General features: G+C 41.1%; 2 protein-coding genes across 3 annotated transcripts in view; one reads left to right on the top strand and one right to left on the bottom strand.

Annotated features, from left to right (window-relative positions):
• The window catches only part of LYPD6 (LY6/PLAUR domain containing 6), a 67,733-nt gene extending 52,601 nt beyond the window's left edge, over window positions 1–15,132 (bottom strand). Inside the window, exons 1-2 of one of the 2 annotated variants that reach the window (XM_064450988.1) lie at window positions 15,037–15,132; window positions 5,410–5,601 (exon numbers count right to left, since the gene is read on the bottom strand). The gene's annotated coding sequence lies outside the window, so the exon portion shown is untranslated. The remainder of the gene's footprint in view (window positions 1–5,409; window positions 5,602–15,036) is intronic. The other variant, XM_064450990.1, reaches the window with a different exon arrangement.
• ORC4 (origin recognition complex subunit 4) overlaps window positions 1–16,963 on the top strand; it is a 445,415-nt gene that overhangs the window by 22,417 nt on the left and 406,035 nt on the right. The gene's annotated exons all lie outside the window — the stretch shown is intronic.

Here is a 16,963-nt window from a genome sequence, read left to right on the forward strand (position 1 = left end):
GAAGCCCAAAACCCTTTGTTACAGATTTTAAATGGTGGTGAATACAGCCATCCACACCAGCTTTCTTAAAAACAAAAGCACATTTTTAAATAGGAAGGGGGAAAAAAAGGCACAACACAAGAGACAAACGCCTGCTTTTTGTTCCAAAGGTTACACAGCCTGTTGCAGAAAGCTCCCCCGTTATCCCGTCTGCAAAACAGGCAATCATTCATACCCAGAGAAGTATTTTGGAGGGCAATGCTTATAAAACCCACGTTCTCAGTAAGAGAAGATCAGTAAGGGAATTCTTCCTCTTTCATGTACATGAAGTGGCAGCGCTAGCAGCTCAGTTACACAGGAGCAAAATCAAAGACGGCAAAGCTAAACCCATCAGGTGAGTACACATGGGCCTGGGCAGGTATACACATTATGAAGAGCACGGGAAAACTATGCATGAGGAGCAGAGTCTGAAGGCAATACGAGCGAACATCAGGCAGGACCAAACCAAACAGAACATGCTGAATGCCGTCTGAGATGGCTCAAAGCCACATGGAATCGGAGAGAGAGATTTTAGCCCCAGAAAGACAGATGCAAAGGATGAACTGCGAAATCTAAACCTCAGTATTTTCAGTGAGTTTTCCTACAGTGTCAGCTCTAAAATGCTTCTGCAAAACGCAGGTTAATATGTGTAAGCTACCTTTGGCCATCCCCCTCTCTCTGTAGTAAATGATAATGTACTTTTTTTTTGAGGAAGGATATCTTGGTCTGATGATGTTATTGTCATTTGTTGAATTTTGGAAACTGGAGATGGGTCATTTCATACATTCAGGAGTCAGCCTGAACTCTAAACTCACCGTGTGAGGGAAGGCAAACATCGTGTCCTAGCACTCACGCTTCATCCAGACTGAAATAATCAGTTTTGGCTTTGACATCTCATAAAGTAAGATCTCAAATGGTAAGGCAAAAAAAAAAAAAAATTGTAATAATAAAAAAAGCTGTTTGGAAGCACAAAGGATTAACACCAATACACAGCCCACATCAGCAGTAACAGGATTTAGCAGAAACAGTATTTTGGTTCAGCATATTAATAGATTCATTCGACAGAGTTTCTGTATCTGATTTTCAGTATTCCCAGCACTTAAGAAATCATTTGACCGCCAGCTGTGGACTTTTCCTTCTCTGGCTGGGGATTGAAAAATGCTATTCCCTGCCCCCCCAATACCTTTTCCTATATAAATGTGGAAGAGAGCAGAGTCCTGACTTTCTCAAACCCAGAAGGGCAGCGTATTTAATCGCTCATTTTCAATCTTTGAAGACCAGCATGAATAACACCATTGTTGCACATGTATCAGCACCCAATGCTAGGGTTACACTACTTTTGGAAATAAGTAGCCTTTGGATCGCCCCTCTAACAACTATCATGTTTTTTAAAAGGCAAACCAGCGTACCAAACGCACACTAGAAAATCCACGTTGCATCACTTCAGCTTAAATTCCAAAACAAAAATATGAATTTTGACTAGCTAGCGAACAGGTAAAACACTACCTTTCCTCCACATAAACCAACCAGCCCAGCCTCCCATTTGCACTATCTCCTTGCATTTATCAAGTTTAAACTAACAATGGGAATACTGACGAAATCCTGCGAGGAAACACAGAGCTATTGAGCTGCTACGGCCTATCGAGGCCTCTATCAATCTTAATGTCTAATGCCACATTCCTCCTTGCTTAGATTTCAACGGATACGAGAAAGAGTTGAGCAAATTTTATGTAATTGCTGTGCACTTAAGAGCTTCAGAGGAGGCTGTGTTTCACATTTAGTTACTCCACAAGGCACAGACCCAAAGTATATAGTGTGCTAAGAGTCACCTGCATCCACCTCATCTAACCGTCAGGACAATCTCAACGCTTCCCATCAGTCATGTGGCATTATTTGGCCTTCAGTTATAATATCCAGAAAAGAAAAAAAAAAAAAAAAAAGAGTCCACAGAGAGATCCTTACCAGCACACTTTACTGGATCTTTAGGCGAAACTCATGTTACTGCATTATGGCTGGTGACAACCAGCTCGGAGGGAGGAGTACGGAAACTAGCGAAGCTGCTTTTCACGTGAGACAAATTGCTCGGTCTCTATTTGCACTGAGAAATGCATGTTCATGCTAGTTCTCCTATTTGAATTCAGCCAGGATTAGTCACATGATTAAAACACTCAAAAATCTGTCCCTTAATGCATTTCTGGCAGCTTTAGCAGTAAAACCACCGGGATTTATTAGCAATAGAAATGATTATGATTTTTATTCTTTGCGGCTAATATTTTCAAGTGTGCTTCCTGCCTCATTGACCAGTTTAGAAGTTTGGCTTTGATATTTTTGGCCAGGTTTTTAAGGGTACTGCAAAATTCCTTCGCAATACGGATGGTTTTAAAAATGCTGCCAAGTAGCAACTTTAAAATCTGACCCTGAGAAGCCTGCCTTTTACTGAAAGTGAGAAGAACTTTAGCCATCACCTCCCTTCTCTTGTCTGGAAAGGACACTTTGGTACTTCAGTGTCCCAGAGGTTAAACTTTTGGCGAGCAGCACCGCTTGCACGGTGACACAAAGCCGGCCGGGATGACAAGCGTGCCCAGCTAATTACGCACCCTGGAACGGACTCGCTCCGCGCTGCTTTTGGTGGTCAAAAACCGGGGTCAAGGCTGTTTGCACAATTAAACGTCAAAGCCTTCAGCAGGCTAGGTGTCTTCTAATATAGCCTCCTGACACCTCTGACACCCAGGAATCGTGCACTTTACAGAAGAGCAAAGACAGATAAAATTACATGGTGCAACTGTGGAAAAAGAATTACAATTACCCAAGCAGTCAAAACACTTGGTTCTCTATTTGGTTTTCTGCTTTATGATGGGCAAACTTTTTTCAGTGCTACTTTATTAGCTGTGACCAGAGGTCTAATTACTAGTTAATCCTAGGGAGTATCAGGTTTAAACAGCTGCTGAAGCACAGTTCTGGAGGGTATCAGTGCAAGACGAGGCTATATATGACTAGTGCTGGTGCATGTGTATTGTGTAATCTGGCTAAAAGTGTCCAATAAATAAGTTCTCATAAAAGTCAGTGGCACAAAAGTGATACTGTGACTTGCACTTCAGAGAAACAAATGGGACATTTTAATGAGACCACACACAGATGTATTCTGTAGGGGTACTTCTTGGTTAAAAATGAAAGCAAGTCACGAGAATAAAACAAAAATGGATTTTTTTTTTTTTTTTCTACAAAGGGATTTTCCTGCACAACACTCATCTATAAGTTACTTTCTGAAGAAGGTTTGTTTTTGTCAGATGGATCCTTTTGCTTTTGTAACTGACAGGGAAACCTGAGCATTTCTAGCCTAAGGCCCCACATAAATTCTTCCCTCCTTGATAGATGTTTACCTCCAGCTTTTGGACGGGGGAAAAAAAAACAAACCCAGAATAAAAGTCCACGCGTCCCACGCTCCTTGTTGTCATATACGGCCCATGAGGTAGAGGCCATGGAAACGGTGCCCACTAAAGATGACATCCTGCAAAGATTTCGGTTGGGTTTCAGTTAAAGTTTAAGCAGACGGAGGCCACAAATTCCCTCGAGGTTCATCACAAGAGGGGAAAAAAAAAAAAAAAAGAAAACATTTTAAAGTATCAGCCCATGTGAATGAGGTACAGAAGCGAAGAGCGATGGCTGCCTCCCTGCGCCAGCCCCGGACGCCTATATCCGAGATAAGCGCGGGATGCTGAACGGGTACCGCAGCCTCTCTGCCGGCCGGGCCAACCCGCAGCGCGGGGGGAGGCAGCGGCGGCAGCGCACAGCTCGCCCGGAATAAGAGAGTGCCGACAGGTCAGGTGAACAAAAGAGGTATTCTGAATGGTATTTGGCCTCCATTTCGGTCAGCAGCAGCCTGGATGTTAATGGAAGCTTCTTCTCCGAAGAAAGACTAATAACATGTCTCAAAAACACCTAAGGCAGTTTGCGACAGTGAAAAGGCTCGGCTCTGAGCTGTTGAAAAGGATGATGTTATGGGGGAAATGTTAGAAACGTTCTCTCAGCACAGAGCCTTTGGCCTGAGCACACAATTATTCTATAAATGTTGAGATTAACATACAATAATTAGTAAACAAATATTTAAAGTAGGACCTAAATGCCTTCTGTAAGACTGAAGCCCAAAGGCAGCATGTTCTTTATGGTCATTAAGGCCAAACAGGTTTTGCTCCCCACACTCCAGGCAGAGGGACGCAGGGGTGTGGAGATGAGCTTTTATCCCTGCTTTGCAGAAAGGGAACGGAGACAGAGCCAGCAGAAGTCGCGTAAGGAACACGGGCGGGCATTTCTCGCATCCCAGTACCGTGCCTAGTCACAAGCCCTTGCATTCTCATCAAAAAATAAAAGCACATGAGCACATGAGTCTATAGGGACCACATAAACATGTTGTACCTTTGTCTTGTGGGTCTGATCGGTGACTAATTTAGCCAGCCTAAACGTATCAGAATTTTTTAACCTCAGTTATAGTAAGGCCAGAAAAAATGAATTTAGTATATTAGCTTCTGAATCCATCAAGCACTTTAATCCATCAGATTATTCTTTTATCCATATCACTACCATCTTTCTCTAAAGATCCACTCCCTCCTCTTTTTTTAAAAATAAATAATAATTAAAAAATCCCCACTGTAATTCAGTCACTATTACTATCTCCAAAATTATCTACCTGTGCTGGATTCATACCAGAGAGATTTACAGGACTTAACGGCAGCAAGGGTTGGAGGTCAGTTAAGGAAGCTCTGAAATTACTTGCCCTAGGATAGCAAATTCCACAGCAGTTGCAGCAAAGCACAGGCATAATGACTGCTTTGAATGTGCTGATGACAGATGGAAAAGGTTCTGTTTCGCGTGCAGTGCCAACGTCCTTGTAGACGGTATAATTTTCCTCTTGATAACTTACTTCCTTGAATCAAGGTGTCTCCAGAAGCGTCACTAACTGCACCCTCCGTTCATCCGAGTTAGATGCGCGGTGTCCGTGCAACCACTGTCGCAACTGGGACGTACAAACTCATACCTTAACACAAGCGTTATCTCTCTGCCCTAGCCAAAATGGTTTTAGGTTTCAAATCAAATTTACACCCTGCAGTTATGTGATGAATTGCTGAGCTACCGCAATTTCAGTAACCAAGATTGCTCTTTCATCCTTCTCTGTACAGGTTCCCGTAAGTCAAGTTTCCTCACGCTACTACTGTTTTTTGCTTTTCCTTCCCCACATTAACTCTCAGATTTCTCTGTAATTGGCTTTTCAAGAGACTCTGGCCCGCACAGCTCTGCAGCTGCTTCTCACCACGCTCCCTTGCTAGTTCGCTCCTAACTCTTGTCCTCTCCTAATCCACGTACTTCAGCAGGACTTCCCTTTCTCTCCATACTTACTTTTGATTGTTTTTCAGTGAGGACGGCAGCGAAACAAAACTGCCCAGTGAAAGAGCTTGCCGGCTGTCCTGATGATCCAGGCTCAGGGTGATACTTGACACACGCTCTATGACGCACCATTGAGAACCGACCTCGCCAAACATCACACTCCCACTCGTCGTGCTTAGCTCCCCTCAGTGACCTTTGCCATTTCTGTACCAACAAACATAGAGAAGGACGGGGGGGAAAGGTTTCACATTGACTTTTTGCAGGTTTTTGTTCTTTTATTTAAAAAAAAAAAAAAAAGAAACCAGTAACACACGTCCTATAGAACTACATAACCTCCTTATATTTCCAACTTACACAAGAAGCTGCAAAATATTTTAAAGATCGCATACTGTAAGATTAATAAACTTATATTGAGCTATTCTGGCAGCACCTGCTATAAAACGGCTAGCACAATAAATTGTTGTGTCGTCTTTACTTTGCCTTTGGCTTTTACAGGCAGAAAGATTAATTTTTTTCCACGGTACTCTCAATAGCTTTCCTTTGCCCACAGCCACCTACAAATTCTTAGCAACTTTCTAAGGCTACCAGTTACTTAAAAAGTGTTAGGCTAAATGTGCAGAATAGAGATTACAGCATAAAATGTTATATGATATAATGAAAAAGGCATGTTATGGTCACAAGGCAATGCAAAGGAAGGAAAAGGAGGGGGAGAGATTTCTACTCTGCTCGAATTAATTGGGAGCACCCTAGGATGGGGCCACGAGAAAGATAAAGGAGATAAATGCTCGCTTCTTAAGCTGAGCAGATGAACTCTCACTTACTAAAGGAAAAAAAAAAACCCCAACCAAAAACCACAAAACCCAACCCATCTCTTTCAGAAACCTAAATAGCCAAAAAAGAGCTAAAAGATTTTATCCGAAGTTTGAAACAGGACTTGTGTCAAGGCGCACGTAAAGGCACGCTATCTCAGCAAGCAAAGCTGTGCAATACCACTTCTATAGTGGCTGTCACCTGAGGATCCAGAACCACTCTAAAACCTGAACTAGTTAAGTCTTCCAGTGCACGTGTGGGATTTAAGAGGATCACCACGACTGTGCCTTTAGGACGTGGTGTCTTGAAGTACACATTCTTTAATTGAAAGAGCAAGGAGATGGCAGAAAGGCAATTTGTGAAGAGCGAGGGTAGGTTGTAACAGGGCGAACACCTCCGTTTTTATGCAGAATCCCTAATGAATTGCAGTGATGAGACCTTACGTTGCAGCTAATCCAAAGACAAACATCTTGAAACCATCTGTTCCTGCCCCACAAAACTGGTTGAAAACAGTATTTTAAGTGAAGGGGGACATGCATTTTTCTTATGTTTTTTTTTGACCTGCACATCCCTTAAGTTTCCTAAGAGAGACCTCCTCTAGGTCTAATTTGAGCCTACCAGAAAGAATCTTCCCTTCCCTCCTCTCCATTAAAAAAGTTACCTTTCAGTGGATCCTTTACAGAATCCACAGACCCCTCAAGTTTTAGTTTACAGCCACAGGTTGAGACCGACCTTTGATCCAAAAATGTCGATCCAACATTTTTCTGGAGATTTTTTAAATTTCCTACCTGGCCTTAAAGAACTGTAATAGAATGGTATTAGGAAAACTGATTATAAGAAAGGAGAACACTTGAATAAAAAAAAAAAATAAAGCCCATGAAATGAAATTACAAAGGTCATTGATCGTGACATTTCATAGGAACTCAAAACTTTCAGGAATGTTTGTAGAGTTTAGAAGGGACCTTACTAAGCGGCGATCCCAGGAGTTTTCACTAGTCTTCTTAAGTTCAAATAAGGAAACTTGAAACATAGCTGCTGGCAGACACGGGCATAGAAGCCTGATGGTCCAACTTATACACAAGCTATACTAACAATAATGCTTTAAAATCCCTTAATGTTTTGCATTTGCTTAAAATCAGGGGGATAAAGGATACTTAAACATATGACAGTATAAATCAGAATCAATGGTGTAGATTTGCCAAATCTTTCAAGGTGTGCATGTCTACGTGTGTGTATTTTTAAAGCACGCCGGGCATGGAACAGGCAACAGCAGAAAGTCTCGGCCAGTCCTCAAAGGCCTTTATGCTCATTAAACTTTTAAAATATAATTTAAAAGGGGGGCAAAATTTGAGCTGCTGAAAATCCTGAGAATCAGAGGTGTACAAATGTGATTTAGAGCCTTCACTCATTAGTGACTATTAAAAGGCTACGTGAAGAAAAGCAGAATGACTGCATGTCAAGACTGAGTCTGGGATTTCTTGACATGTCTTATGCGTGTAAATGGAATACTTATTTATCACTGCAATAACAGAAAAAGCTAGTTCTGGAAATAATTCACAAACAGACAGGAATAAATTGTGAGTTGAATGTCACTCAACAAACCCCCTAGCACTGCTGACTTCTGACAGTTAGGGCAGAAGCTATATTAGATTTATATTACTTTAAACGAAAAACTTTTAAGCTTAGATCAGTCAAAGCATTTTCGGAGCGAACAGAAGGAAGTTGCAGAGAGATGGAGATTTTTCTCACCAATAAATGAAATCCACTTGCAGTGCAGTGACACCGAAACCCAGCTAGCCTGGGATCTTAGAAGACACTGCCAAGAGCAATCCCAGCTTTACACGGGTATCGACCACAAACACCGTTTTGACACTGCAATTCCCCAAGCGGCTATACGTGTGCTGACCAAGCCAGCTAAACACACACACATGATTGTCGGCAAAAAGCAAGAAAACCAGTCGAAACCAAGAGACTCGCACCGCCTGCTGCAGTTACTCTAAGACAGGTTTCCATGCTAAGTTTCATACGCATGGCTCTTTGCCCCAAAAAGTTCTATGATCAGGTATTCACCAGATTCTTTTAATCTGGTGAATCTCATTACTTTTAATTATACTAACTCTTCAAATATGGAGTTAAAATAATATTAAAATCACCTTAAATTCATAAACACCAGATAATTCCATTTAGGCAACATCCAGCCTTTAGAACATAACATAAAAGAGAAAAGAAGATGAATGTAACACACACCAATATGAGTCTGGTATAGAATACTACAGTAAAACAGAAACATTTTAGTGATATAAGGTAGCCTAACCAAAATATCTGTACATCAGAAGTAAAATAACGTAGAAATCAAACGTTTTTAATGATTCCTATTAAAGTTATCTGCACTAACGCATTCCAACAGATCACTTAGACTTGAAACTAATTTTCAAACAGAAAATCATATTAATAAACATGTTGAATGTTCTCTGCTTCACAGTAGAACAGAGATCTTACTGAGCCTGCTATGCTGCTCCCTATAACACCAGAGTCTAAGGTGCTGCTCCACAAGGCTTTAAGGACCAGAAGTATCAATGCATGAAAAACCAAGATATACGGTCATAAAACCTACAACGAGTTTAACCTGTAATTAACACTCTGTGGCAGAAACAATTTAAAGCTAAATGCTTACCTGCATCAGCCACAACTAATGAACTTCCCGACAGAACTGTAAGTCACTACAGCCCTTCACAACTGCCCTAAAAAGGTAAAAATTTACCCAGACCTTCTTTCTTTAAGACTTCATTATGATCTTCCATTCCTTCTCTGGCCTATTAAATTGCCTTTATCTCAACCCAAGATGATGATAGTAGGGGGAGTTTTACCTTTTTCCCCGATTTTCTCCCCCAACCCACTGCAGGAGTGAGCGAAGGCTGGGTGGTGTTTAGCTGCCTGCCGGGTTAAACCACAACACAAGCAAACAAACAGCTTTCCTCTGAACAACTGTTACTTGTAGTTTTAAACAATTTGGTAAAAAAAAAAAAATCAAACCAAAAGAAAAAACCTGTAAGGGGCTGAAGTACAAAGAATAGAGAAGGATAGTTTGTTTTAAAAAAGTAAGTAATTATAAACTTCTGATAGCCTGATGGGATTTTCTGAAATCTTTGGGTTTGGTCCTGTATCTGTCGTGTCCCGCCCCCCCCCCATTCAGTCTATTCTTTCTATTTACTGTAGTGTAAAGTAGCAGAAAATTTCCTCGCAGGGAGCAAGAGATGATGTTTTCTAAAGACTAAAGGCAAGCTGGTAAGCAGTCGTGAACAATAGAAAAGCTCATTAGTAAAATATGGTTTTCCATGAGAAGGATTTTTAAAAAAAAAAACCACAACCAACTTGAATAAGTGCCAGCACGCACGCAATAACTAGGCAGAGCAACTGCCCTCTTGAAGCAAATGGTGATCCTCAAATGACTGGGTGTTAGGTATTTGCATATGTATTATCCTGGCAATTCAGGCAGTAAAAGTCCTAAGGCACCAATTAAGCCATCCCTAAACCCTTACTTGACAACTTCAAAAGGTATAGAGTGATTCATAGACCTAGAGCTGACTTTCTTTATGTAAAATATGATATTAATTATGGAGGAGATAGCATAACTTTCATTTCCTACTTCAGTATCTTGTCTAGAAATATATTAGAATCTTTTGCATATCTGTATTTCCCTTCGCCAAAGAGCAGTTTTGTTCTCCCCACTACTTCTTGTCCCTGACAATCCCCAACGCCATTTAACAAGATGGACGTGAACAATGAACAGGAGCAGCTTTGCAACAATTTCTCTCTTCTCTTCCAATTCAGGTCCCACATTTTCCATTAAGGCAAAATAATTTTCTTCCTAACCCTCCCCCCAAATAAACCCCCAACAAAACCCAAACCACCCCCAAAAAATCAAACTGCCAAAAAACCCCACCTATGTTCTGTTCTGACCCAAGAACAAAGAGAAAAGGATTAATTCCAGGAATTCCTTCTTACTGACAGCTTCCACGGGCTGCTTTCCAGACTAGAGGAATGATGTTCCACTTTGGGGGGTTCTGCAGGAAAAACTCATTAATATAATGTTCTCCATGAGACATTTCTAAAAAATTTGATATCCTGCCAATACGAGCTGACTAACTCTGCATTACAACTGCCCTCTCAGACTAAATGAAAGCATTTGCACTCAGCACCGTTCTTAATCGATTATAGCCATGAATTTTTTTACTTTCAAGTATTCAGGGCTGAACTCTAATACTGCTCAGTGGACACCATCTCCCCAGGTTCTGCGAAAGGCGCATTTCCCATTTACTCTAAGTTTACCGGTGTTCATGAAATTAAAAGAATGCACAGTTGCAAGAGTAATTCCATAATATCTGCATTGCTGAGTTTAGCAAAGCAAAATATTATGGATATTATCTCTCTTCATCAGGAGATAGAATAGGGAAAGCAAGTGAATAGGCATTATTCCAGGGTTTTTTTTCAGCACTCAATTCATGAAACAAAGTGGATTCAGTAATAGAAGAAATGCATCAGATATTTAATATTGGAGGCAAGCACTTTCAAAGTATTTGCCCTTCACAGAGCAAATAACACCATGATTTTCATTTCTGGATTTTAAACATCCGCACATCTCTGGATCCTTGGGCTTAAATCACCTCACCATTCAACAGGCACCACAAAGCCTTACACTGAAAATCCATTTTATGCAAGTTAAGTGGTAAAGAAGTTTGAAAACAGCGAAGACGCTTTGAGAGGTCGCAGATCCAAAGCGAGGACTGCGTGTCTGGATAGTACACGCTGCCCTCACACGTGGCCTTGGGGATGTGCTACCCCGCCCAGCAGCCGCGTTTACAAGATGCTCGTTGGCAGATGATAGAAAGCAAGAGGAGAAACCGTGTTCTCCTGATCTTCACCTTTTCTACAATGTTATTCTTCTTCCTTAAAAAGAATAAGAAAAAATCCCCCTACTTTTAAGAAACACACCATGGGGAACACTTGCATCACAGAATAACTGGAGTTCATCCTTAGTCATTGCTGATTAAGAAAAGGTGGGGACACACTGCCTCACCCCTGGATAGTTTACCTGTATCTAGTAAAAGAACCACAGCAAACAAGATTAGGACAAGCTTATTTGGGTAGAGCTGCTGTGCTTTAGCCTGCCAGCCTACCTATGTCTGCATTGATTTTCAAATGGAGACGAGTCCTGACAAAAAGGATGCTCTGAGTAGTGAGGACATAGGACTGGTCTGTGTCACTGAGGTCCAACAGAATCCAGGACACACTGCATGTTCGCTCATAACGCACCTGTGACCTCTTTTAGTTAAAAAGCAAGATATACAGCAGTGGTTTAAAATTCCAGGCCAGCCGGTAACAAAGATACGTACACCCTTGTGGAATAAGCATAACAGAAAACAATAACCAGAAAAAGATAAACACACCAGCATTTTTAAATGATCTTTGTTTGGCTTCTTTACTTTTTCTATACGACTTTTTATCTCACACCTCACTATAATCTTCGAAAGAGGACTGTGAGTATTCCGTCTTTCAACTCCTTACTCAAGAGGTCATGAGTCTCCATTAAATTAATTTCCCCACTCCATGATGTACCCTCAACTGATCTGTGTGATGACCCCCAGCTGCAGATCAAACCCTAACGGAAACGTTTGCAGACTCAAAATCCTTGTATGGTCTATTCCCTTTAACAGAGTTGTTTGGTGTTTTTTTTTTCTTTTTTTCCTTTTTCATGTCTTTCAGGTGCCCAGGCTGTTTATATTTTGACATTCTACCGGCAGGCTGAGGCCTCTGCTGCTTTTTTATTACCAGAAAGTAAGTTTGAAATCAACCAAACAACAACAAAAAAACCCCTAACCACTGGGGATTTTTATATTTTCCTCTGTACACACAATTCTGAAGGGAGAAGGACAGGAGGGAGCACTTTGCACAGCATATAAATGACATCCCAGAAGGCCTGTGGGGGGAGAGGGCTGACGAGTTTGGGAAACATGAGAGCTGATAAGCACACATCCCCACACGCTCCACAGGAATTAAAATGCTCGTTAAACTGAAAATTTACCTTCCAAAGGAAAAAGACCTTCAACTTAACCTCCAAGAACAATGCTATTTTGGTCACAGTTTCTAGAATTTTCTGCTTTCGGATTACTTCATTTTCTTTCCTGAAATCAGCCCAGTTTTTAAACTTCTAAGGATTTCCTGCACCATTAATCTTATTAATGTTAAAATAAGCCATATGTCTCATTCTTGTTATTTCTTAAACCTACGTCTAGTCAGATCCATGCAGCATTTCAACAGTGATGACAATTAGGCTTTTATTTTTCTTAAAAAAAGCCTTTGTTTACCACTTTGGCTATCAACTCACAGGCCAACTTCCAAACAGATCTTTTCAGCCGCAAGAACCAATTAAACGGGCACATACCTTGTCTGACTTATTTAAAGTCACTGGGTCTTTTTAGAAGTCTTTCCCAATGATCACATCACCATGAGTAAGCTCTAGTATAAATTTATTGCAGACCAATATATATATTTCTCTTATTTCATTAAAGCAATAATAGAAATTACCTAATTGCACAGCAACACCTGCACGTGAGCAATGACCATATATACGCTGGTTAAAGTCCCAGTACTACCGTGGTAAAATTCCCACCAACTTCAACGGAACAAGGCACTCATTCACAGTATTTAAGACGTTTCCAGGTCATGAAAAACAAGGCTTTTCCAACCACATCTCATGAAACCATTTACATACCATATGGTTCTTGGGGAGCATTTTCTTTTTTCCATAGTTAAACAGAGAAGAAGGAACTGCGTATCGGGCTGGAAATACTACTCCATCAAAGAAGAAAGCAAACCCAAGAGTGTACTTTATGATTGGTTCCCGCTGCTCTGTACCCCATCTGCATTCAGCAAGGGGAAAAATTTAAAAGGTATCACTATACATACAGAAATACCTATTCTGCCTCTTAAGAAAATAAAGTAGCTCTAGTGATAACCATTTAGGTGTGCATCAATGTTAACCAGGCATAAAGAAAAGCCAAGCGTTTGCAAAACACTAGAAAAATATCTGACTACTGCATTATGAGTCAAAATTGCAAATAAGCAGAAGGATATTCTGCTACTTAGGACTCTGGCTATAGCTCAGGAGACAGATTATCATTTCTAACATATACCTTAGGAATGAATAAGAGACTGGAGAAAAGTCAGCCACAAAAGTCTTCAGGTCAGCATTCAGTTCACTCCTCTCACCTCTAAGTGCCTCTAGTTCAAACCATTCCCCAACGTGAATCATGAGCAAGTTTTTGCCCGAATCCCTCATGCTAATAGGAGGAGAGTACACTCCTGCACTCTCCAGAGGTAAAACTCAGTAAAAATACTCCGAGCACCTCTCTGTGATGAATGCCACATTAATGCACACTTTAATGTTAACCAAATCGAAAGCTGGACAGAAAGAAAAATCAGGTGCAATGTAGTTTCTGGTGCAAACTCAGAATCATATGAAGAAATAAGGCTGGAAGGAACCTTTGAAGGTCTTTGGCCCAACCCTTCTGCCATAAGCACAGCTAACTTACAAGCGATATTAGGTTGCTTAGGACTTCAGCCAGTTTAGTTCTGAAAATTCTTTCTGCCCCCCCTTTCAGGGCTTAATTGCTCTCACTAGGAAGAATTTTTCCCTCATGTCTACTCGCAGTTGCTGGCATACAGTCATCTGCACTCTGAAAAACCGTTTTCTCCCTGTAGTTCACAATAATGAACACAAGTGGCAAGGTTCGTTTCTCATTACCCCCACAAAAGTTAAAAAAAACACTCTAAAGAATGCAATATTTAAGAGACACCAAGAAGTACTTTGCTATGAGGAGTATATTTAGAGTGTTCCCGCCAGCAGATAACCAAGCCAAACTGACAAATTCCATCGACTGATTTACAAAGCTATGACCACAACTTGGAGTTCATGCTTATTCTTCCTTCTGTTCATGACAGACTTCCAGATTTTATGTTCCTTTGTGAATTGGTCACAAATTAAAACCGAACAGCCTGGGATCAACTGTTTTCATCCTTCATTTAATGCGGGTGCATTGCAGGACTCTATTCTTAACAAATTCTTTGAATCCTAGCCAAAGACAGACATGGGAAAGCCTAAGAGCCATAAGGAAATGCCGTTTGTAACAAGTTTGTGGGATGTAGCCATGTGCAAGAGATTATTTTTTTTCCTTTTCAGAGTAGGGGGAATACACAGTGGAATCTGTGAAACCAAAACCATGAGGAAACAGTACAATTTGTAAGACCTAAAATACACATACTTTCTCCAAATGGCATGTGATCCGTTTTGTATTAATTCAGTGAAAACCACTGCATTTAACTTGTCATACACTTATTTTTCACCTTATTTTATGTTCTGTTTATCCCACCTCCACTCACATATATATTTTCTACTTATTACAGTTCATTTTGCCACAGCATTCCCATTCCAGGACAGCACCATATCACCCTGGTTACAGCGGCAGTTCGAAGGGCAGAGATTAAAAAAACCCCTAACAATAAATGCTAAGACTGGGACAAATTAACAGAAATGAACTGTGCAATGTGACCTTTAAACCCCTATTTAACAATGTTACTTTTCTTCTTGAATAAATCTATTCAAATATCAAACATCTACACTTTTCCCTCCTTTAACAGCAGCTTCTTAACACAGTACTGACATTAAAAACCTTGTCAAATCACCATGAAATTTAAGCAATCTAAAATAACGTATTATGACTACTAAATATATTCCTCTTTTACACTCTCCAACCCTCTCCCCAAACTTACAGCTGTTTTTCTGTATCTCCTTGATTTCTTGAAGGCAGCAGCAGAACAGATGATGTTAAAAGTTCCTACAAAACACCAGACATGTACTTTCTGCGGAGAGATAATACAGACTGATTAGTTACCTGGTGCCTGCATTGCTACAAGAGGGTAAGTTGTCCTGACCTTTACAACAGCTGCCAGGCTGTTGGACAGGCTGTTATTTGCCCCAGCTGAGAGCCTCTATCACTGCAAACCTTAAATCTACAGTGAGAAACAATATCCCTACCTTTCCCTCCAAGCTCCACAGCTGATGAGTTTCTTCCTCAGCCGAAAACGGAGGAGACATGAAGACCAGGAAGATGCTCAAGCACTGCATAAACTGCTCCTGCTCCCAATTACCCTGCCTAAATACGCGAGCTAGAAGCCAGGATCAGTGTCACTCGAGTGCGGTGCTATGCTGCTCCTTTAGGACAGGGCTGCTGGCCTTGTTTTCTTGATTTGAAACACCTGCAAATAGCAAGGCCTGTAAAAATCAGGCACTTCTTACAGGGCTCCTTCTAGAGTCGAGAGATGTGTAACAAACAAATATTTTCGATAGAAATGGCTTTGTGCTCTGAAGTAGCTACATTTTTAAAATCTTGATCTTCTTTGGATGCAACTTGCTACAAAACTCTGAAATGGGCATTTTGTCCTGTTTAAATGAGCGGGCTGCTCATATCCTTCGTTTGGAATTTTAACCTGTACCTGGGCTTCACTTTTTCTGGTAAGTTAAGAGGCCGGTGTAGAAGCAGATTATTCCTATCAAATGTGATAGTAAATTCAGAAATGCAAATGAAACCTAGTTTTCTTTGTGCCTTTTAAATGCTTCCAGGCACAGCATGCGCCCATCAGGATAAATTACCCTCCAAGAAGGGAGGATTGGAATCAGTGAAGATTCCTGAAGCCACTGCTGGTAAAAGTCAAAGCAGATGATATTATAAACCATACTGAAGCCATGACAGAATTTCACTTAAACTAAGTCTTTGCCAGCGTTTCCTTAGCTGGAGCAGGAGTCTAACAAGCAGTCTCCCCAGGAAACACAGATGCACACACATGTTGTCCATAACGGTACCTAACGGGACTCAGGTGTACGTGCGATCTGTTGTTCAAGGGAGCCACATGTGCAATGTAAAGCTACATATCCATTGCTACACCTTGTAATACAACGCCAGGAAAGAAGGGTGATCCTCATCTAGGAAGTGGAATTAAGCCCACACTGCTGATCTGCAGCATGCTTGCTCGGTCTAGCACACCCATGAGAAACCGCTGGGAAGGCGCATCTCCCTTGGCCAGTTTGAATAGAGATGAATAATTTCCCACTGTTTCCATTTTCTGAAGTGGCAGAGCTCTCTGGCATCATTAAAAGGGTTTTGACTTATGCTGCCCGGGGAAAAGGGCATCTCCACCCCATGAAAAATTTTATGTCCCTGGAAACAATTACATGAACCAGGAAAGTCAAAATCCCAATCCGTTCCCCCTTGGGCTTGCCCTAGGGCTCAGGCGCTCTCCTGCCTAGGCTTGCTGACCCCTGCTCCTGTGGTCGGCCGCAGGTCCCTCCTACCTTCTCAGGACAACTCCTAGCCTGCCTCCCAGTGACATCTAGCTTGTATCAGAAGAGAAAGAGCAGCAGAATCTGCCCTCAGTGCAATTTCAGATCAAGTCCCCCGGTGCCAACAACTGGTCTTGTTGTCTTAAGAAGGAAACGGATTTTTATCTTTTTCCACCACAAACATCTTCCACCAGGAAATATTTGAATATTTTTTAATTGAAAGTGCCATTTCTGGAGAAGAGTTAAAACAGTAACATAGCAGTAAGAAAACACCATACAAACCAACACTGAATAGAGAAGACGCTTTCAAAAATAAATCTTCTACAGACTGTCCAGTGCAATGTAAAAAAAAGTCATCAT

The sequence above is a fragment of the Phalacrocorax carbo genome, chromosome 5 (genome assembly GCF_963921805.1).
Source record: "Phalacrocorax carbo chromosome 5, bPhaCar2.1, whole genome shotgun sequence".
NCBI lineage: Eukaryota > Metazoa > Chordata > Aves > Suliformes > Phalacrocoracidae > Phalacrocorax > Phalacrocorax carbo.